This window comes from Leopardus geoffroyi, chromosome C1, assembly GCF_018350155.1.
Source record: "Leopardus geoffroyi isolate Oge1 chromosome C1, O.geoffroyi_Oge1_pat1.0, whole genome shotgun sequence".
In the NCBI taxonomy this organism is placed as follows: domain Eukaryota; kingdom Metazoa; phylum Chordata; class Mammalia; order Carnivora; family Felidae; genus Leopardus; species Leopardus geoffroyi.
In genome coordinates, this window is record NC_059328.1 from 178804046 (window position 1) to 178811562 (window position 7517).

Sequence of the window (7517 nt, forward strand, 5' to 3'; positions counted from 1 at the left end):
GTGACCTTGACTTGTTTGTTGCTGGGGCTCCGGAGCATCAAGCTGGTGAGACTGCCTGACAGTTGTGTTTTGACGGGGAGAAAAAGGTGGTGGAAAAGGGAGAGAAAAGTCCTGGGAGGAAAGGATCTGAGCATATGGAACTTGACCCAGAACAAAGCCTGAGTCATCAGGGTGGGAGGAAGTCCTGAATACATTGCAGCGACTGTTCTCCAAATGTGTCCTTGGTCCGGCAGTGCTGGCTGGATCCCGGGGACGGAGAGAGCTGCAGATAAGGGAAAGTGCTGATGCACTCAACTGTGGGCCACATTAGAGCACCAGCATGTTACTCTGAGAGTCCTCTAGGGTCAAACAGAGCTCAGGCCAGAGCTCAGGGAGACATTTTTTTTTTTTTTTAATTTTACCTTCCTGCACCTCGGGGCTCACCTGGTGATTCAGGGGGTGGACAACTGGCAGAGCGTTCACTGCCAGGTTCAGGGCATGGTGGGGGGGGGGCGGGGAGCAGGTGCACATGCAGAGACATGGTGGTCCCTGGGTTGTGGGGGGATCCAAGTACTCTCCGGTTGGGGGACACTTCTCAGGGGGCCCAGTGCCTGCTTCAGCCCTCCAGTGTGGGTTACACTCACTATTGACTTTCTTTGGTTTTAAGTTTTCCTAGGACTTCGAGTTATCTCCTTACATATAGCACAGAGAAGTATATGGCTTTATAAAAAGTGGTTTCAAAGGTACTAATATGAAATACAGTTATTATGCAGTTTTAAAACGGTAACTTGTCTTATCTGTGGGTGATTCAAGCCTCTTGCGGGACAGAAGTGTGGGTTTCATGGCTTTCCTGTTGCATTTTCTTTAGACTTTAGGATGGTAATGCAACTAATTTTTTAAAATAAGAAACTACAGTAGGAAATTCCTCAACACTTTTCAAGAACAGTTTAGGGAGAAAATTAGTCGCCTCAGTTTGTTTTATGTGATTTCTACACAAACCTCCTAAAGCAAAATCAATATGCAATAAAGTCCTGGAGCTGTTGCTGTCAGTTTCTCACTAATAAGTATATTCGATCGAATCCCCTGTCCTACTCACGTCCTTTCCCTACATTTTGTGTCCAGATACACTTGGAGAAACGAACTGTAAAAATGTCTTGCTGCATGATAATTTCCATCTTGCCCCCATCTTATCTCCTGCATTCTCCCCCCATCCCCTGCTTCCAGTAGAAGTTTTGCAAAGCTGCATGGTATTTTTGTTTTTTAAACTTCACGGGAAGGAAGGAGAGAAAGTCAGTTCATGAGAATAATTGGCTGCTTTTCCTAATCATAGGGGAAGGAGGGAAAAAGAAATGAGCAAGCAGGGCTTTATTCTCTGTTGCTTAATTCTTACCTCCATCCTCGATCTTTCAGACTGGGGTCAAGATTCACCTCTGTTCCACAGGAGGTTGACCTGACCATCAAGAGGGCTGCCTAGAAGACTGGTCCTTCTTTGCACCAAGTGAGCTTGGGTCCAGTTCTGAATCCTGCCACTGGCAGGTCATGTCTACTATAACTTCTCTTTTTCTTTCTTCCGCAGTCACACAAGGAGCCTTGCTTCAACCTTCTAGGAATTAATAAAGGAAGAGACAAACATTAGGCTCCCAAGATTCTAATTAACTTTGATGTGGATTTCTGTGTAAAGTTGGATGAGTCACTGATTTTTAATAAATGGGAGAGAGAATCTTAAAGATTAATGTAATAGCTGAGAACACAAGAGCTGGGACTTTGATGCTTGCTTAATTCTTTCTCCCAACCCTCGTCATTTGGAGAAAAAAAAATATCAAAGACCTTAAGAAAGTGGGGAAAGGCAAGGGGATTATGCAAATGAAAAGTTCACAGGACTAAATCATTACTCTCCTGCAAATGAGCTTCTCCTTCGTGTGCTTTGCAGGAGTGTTTTAGGACTATATTTGCTGGGGATACATTCCTGAGGATAATGAGAAATGGAGGCATGGTGAAAAAGAGACTGATTATGAACTAACTGATCTTCCTAGGCATTGTGAGAGGTTAAAAAAAAAAAAAACAAACAAAAAAAATTGCAAAATCTGAGGTCTCGTAAAAACTTGACTTATTTTGCACTAATATCCATATCTTTTTAAAAAGTAACAATGATGCATTAGTGACGTATATCATTGGAGTTCCCCCCACCCCCACCCAGTCCAGGCAGCATGTCGGAAACCTACACCAGTATGTCTACTTTTCCAGCTGTCCTTACTAGTAGTGGTCTAAACTCCTTAGAAGCTTCAGGGGTATTGCTGGCCCACCCCCTCTTTGTTCTGATTTAGGGCCTGGAGCAGAGTGAAGCTTTCTAACTGCTAAAGGAAGCCCCTCAGTCTGGGTTCAGCAGTTAAATCTGGCCCCTCGTGGGCTCCAGGCCACTCACTTTCCCATCTGATGGAATGTTCCAGTGCTGAGCATCATCAAGGTTAAATAATTTAGCCTAAGTCTCCCTTTGGCCTGATAGCAGACAGCTACACCATACAAAGATATATTTTGAGTGGTTGTACAGATTAAGTACTCAATTTTTTCCTAAATGATAAACTGACATGGTGATAGATATAGAACAATACATTGGCATTGTGTTTGATTAACCTTGACTGTGGATGCTTTTGTAGCTCAGGCAGCTGATTTGAAGAAACTTATAATTTCACAATCTTACCAAAAAACTAAAACCAAAACAAAACAAAAAAAAAATCAAAACCAGAGCAAAAACACCCCCAACCATTAATCTTTTAGCATTTTATAAAGTAGGAACTTAGTATGTCTACTGATAATGAAGGAACTTATGTAGGTTGATATAATTTATTGATTCTTTATTTCACACTTGAGTTCTGTGGACAAATACTCGTAAATAATAAATAACATCCTGGGAGTGCATCTTTTCTCACCTGTTGTATTTCTCAGAATAAATCTCATGAGACTGTATGCCACAGAGACTCAAGAGGGAAGTAACTAATAGTTTTGAAGACGTTGAAGGCTGAATTCTGGCTTTCCCTGTTATTAGCTGTGCAACTTTGTGTAAGTCACTTAACTAAATGAGCTCAAAAATGGATATAATGCCAATTCATCCTAGTGTACTATGTCATGTGCAATGCGCTTAGGCCAGTATTGGGCACACAGGAAAGCACTTACTAGCATAGCTATTATTCCTAGAAATAGAATCCCTGGGTTAAGGATATGGATGTTGCAAAGTTGATACAAATTGCCAACTTCATCTTAACTTTTGATTATAAAGCTGGGGGACTCATTAGGGAGCATATTAAAATAAGTGAAAATAGGAATGTTTATGAGTGTAAAAATCTGCCCCAGGAGTCACCTGTGTGTTTCCTAACTGTTCTTTCTTCTGACGACAGCACCTTGATTTTCCTCTGGAAATCATATTTTCTCCATTCCTGTAAAGGAAGAGACAAACATTAGACTCCCCAGATTCTAATTAATTTGATGTGGATTTCTCCACATCAGCAGGGCTGACGGCATCCTCTGGCCTCAGCAGGGAGAAGGGATTGGTTCAGTAATGGGCACATGACTTGAGGTGGCTCACTGAGAGCTCTACCTAGGATGTTTATTGATATTGGGAAAATGGCACCATCTTTTTTCTGGGCTTGCCAGGCCTGTGCTGCTGGTGACTATCTTTTCTCCTATGTAGAAAGAATCTACACAGAGAAATGCAGAACTGAGATATGGACAAGTGACCCAGTGACCATGTTTGAACAGCTGCAGGTAGCCGTTTCTGGACTTTGGGCTTACATGAGTCAATATATTCCCTTTATCACTCAAATAATTCTGTGTTGGGCTCTTATCGAAAGGTGACTAAACTTGACAGTTCATATTATGTTCCTCCAGGTCATAACCTATGTAAGAAATAAGCAGAGTTTCTATCACATTTAAATGTCAGAAACATTTTTGTTTCAGGATATTTATGAATGATGGTATGTCACAAGTCAATACAGTTTACTCAATGTCTGTGTAATGTTGTCATTGGTTTACGACCTACCTTGAACAGGTGTAGGTTTCCTTCAAAAGCATGACTGAAACCATGGAAACCTCTTGATTGCCTGGTAACCAGTCATGATTCTATCAGTTTATGTATGTGTCTGTGAAGGTAAATGTAGGAAATTAGAAAAAAAAAAAAAAAGCCGAATGAGCTGTTAAAATGAAAAGCTGCAAACTCTATCTGTTGGTGTTAATTTCTGAGACTTCTTCTCTACAGATTTGGATTACAAGACACAAGCATCGTTTGCCTTTGACTTTTTCCTTTATCCAGAGGATATACAGAGGCTGAAAAGGTGGGTTCATGTTGAGGAGTCTCATGTTGAGAAAGTAAAGACAAAACAGGCCAAATTTGGGAGGGCTTTGAGCACTGGTCCAAGGCTTTGTACTTCATTCTTTGTGGAATAAGGAGCCCTTAAATATCTTGCATGAGAACGTTTCTAGAAGATTAATATGTAGATGAGGGTAGAGGAGAAGAGACAGAAGACAAGGGAAGAAATGACTGGACTATTGCAGAAATTCAGGTTGATATAAAAAAAAAAAATAGTGGGGCAATGAGAGTGGAAAGAAAATGATGCATGGGAAAGACACTGAGCAGAAGGAGCAAACAAGACTTGGTCACCCCAAGAATAAGGGGCAGCAGAGGGAAAAGAGTATACAGTAAGCATATTACTAGTTTTTTTTTTTTTTTTTTAAGTTAGTTTGGGGAACTAGTTGGCTCTCGGTGGGGGAGCTGTGGGGAAAATAATGAGTTCGGTTTTATCTGAACCCTTTTCTTTTCTTTTTTTTTTTTTAATGTTTATTTTTGAGAGAGACAGAGACAGAGTGTGAGCACGGGTGGGGCAGAGAGAAGGGGAGACAGAATCCAAAACAGGCTCCAGGCTCTGAGCTGTCAGCACAGAGCCCGACGCGGGGCTCGAACTCACAAACTGTGAGATCGTGACCTGAGCTGAAGTCGTACACTTAGCCGACTGAGCCACCCAGGTGCCCCTATCTGAACCTTTTTCTATCTGGATTTCAGCTCTCTTAGAAGTTGAAGGTAGAATGTAGAATGGGAGGTAACCATGGGGCAACCCTGAAACTTGAAAATGGCTCTCCCAGAGCTATGCTTAGACAAGTATGCAAAGTAACTTTAAGAGCAGTAATCTTTATCTATAACCTGTGAAAGTACAACACGTTCTCTGAAGAAAGGACAGATCATTAGAAAGGAGGCTCTTTGGTAAGGAACTAAACAAAATGGAGAGTCATAGAGACAAAGTTAGAAAGTGCCCACAACACAGTGTTTGGTGTGGCCTAAGGCCTTATGAGGCAGACCAGTGTGGTTAGCAGATAAGACTCAGTGTGATGATGAATGGAGGTACCAGGCTATTTTAACGTTTTGCCACTTTGTAGTTTGTTCTAATTTTATGCTTACCAAATCAATCTTCTAGTTATAATTTGGCTCCCCATATGGCTTCTATGCTGGGAGAGAAATTCCTGTGAGTAGCAGCTCTCTTTTCATTGTCTGTCATTAAATTGGAATTCTGGGTAAGAAGCACATGTGTCACTTAGGAGCTTCCACAGTGTTGAGTCATCATCCTCATGATCTGTCCAACCCCGGGGCACAGGCCAAACTGGGTTTCCCCATCCGTAAGGCTGAGGGCCAGTCTCTGCCTGGTGTGACCCACCAGCTCGAGGCCTCACGGTAGGTAGGCAGCGGACCTTCCCTCTCGTATGTTCTGACTTTCCCATGATCTCTTCTCAAGCATGTATACTTTCTGACCCAGAGCACACCAGAGAACAGGAATCAGGAAATCAACAACAAGGCCTCCAATCTCCTAGAGGAACCGTCACACGCTGTGGAAATAATACCTGGGACATTTTTCCACTTGGGGAACTCTAAGTCACCACCCAAATCGTGTTTACTTTGTTAGTTTTGCATGTGTGTGTGGTGTGTGTGTGAGGGAGAGATCGTAAAAGCTACTCTTAGTCATTATAGAACAAAAAAATACTGAGAAAACAAAAATCAATAAAAACAAGTTAATGTCCCGAGGCAACCCGTTTGCATTTAGGCGTATTTCCTCCTAGGCAATTTCAGTTTTACTTTGAATTTATACATAATTTTTGAAGCTTCATTATGTGGTTCCCAATTCCACTGCAGATTAGAAATGGCAATTTGGAGAAAGGGACGAGAAAGAAAAGTCACAAAAAGTTGGTAACATGTGTTAAAGTGCATAGTGCTCTGGAATCATCTAATTGGCCATCGCCACGCACAGCTCGGTAACTTCTGGGGTCAGTCACTGCATTGTAATTGGTACCATAATACATTTACAGAAACCAAACCAAAACAAAAAAACAAACCCCCCAAAAACCCAGTAATACATTTACATCATGATGACCTCAAATCATCATTAAATGCTTAAATTGTGTTTTGTATACTTCTGTTAAAAGTCAGGGATATAAAGAATACACTTTTGAACTATATCATTTAAACTGGTTAATATACATAAGGAGTGAAGTGAACCCTTACCTATTTATAAACTTAACTATGCAGAATTCTTCCTTTTCCCTGGGTCCCAAATACATAGACAAGATGTAGCTAAAACTATGGGTTGCCTTTCTGGCATCCATTCCATTCTGTTCCATGTTGTAGCAGCCATGCTTTTGGTGGGACTGGCCTCACCTCTTGCTTTAGAGAAGGACTCTGCTTGGCCTAAGTTAATCATGATGATCACATCCTCTTGCCCAATAACTGATTCAGGAATAAGCCTGGAGCTGTGGCCTTAATTAATGGCTAAAAGCATTTTTCTAGCCACAGTGATCTCCAAAATTTCAGATTTTGGGGTCCTGAAACTGCTGCAACCATTTTGTTACCATGAGGAAACTCATCTGAGGATTTTTGTTTTTAAAACAGCAGAAGAGATGATTTATCGTATATATATGTTACACATGTAACACAATTGAGAACACAACTAGTCCAGAATATTACAGGTCCAGGGTAAAGGACCAAAAGGGCCTGTCTGGTATAAGAAAGGTGGGTTTCTCAGTGGTTGTGGTGGCTGGATGGTGATGGAATTTCTAGGTCCATGGAAACAACTTCAGACAGTAGCATGCAGTCTAACAACTTGCACCAGTGCCCCCGGCCTTCCCCTTTCCATATTTTTGTTTTTGTGACCTTCATGGGTACAAAGAAGAATCCAGAATCCTGAACTTTACTGTATACCTGGGATTAAGTCAATAATTTCCGTGTATGTTTAGGCTATTTTGATTTGTGTATCTTGTTGCTTGTGACAGAATTTACAATTGTTTTTACTGTGCTTTGGAGGCAATGTTAAGGCCATCAACGTGTAAATATCCAGAAATTTTGGTATGGGCATGAATCTAAAGTTCAAGACACCAGTCAGGGCTGGGAGCGAGTCACAAGTAAGGAGATAGATATCACACAGGAGCTGCTCAGTAAATAAATACTGGTGGAGTGTTGTTGGAATAGTCAGAACAGGTCAGGACTGGCTAGGAGAAAGGACAGAGAG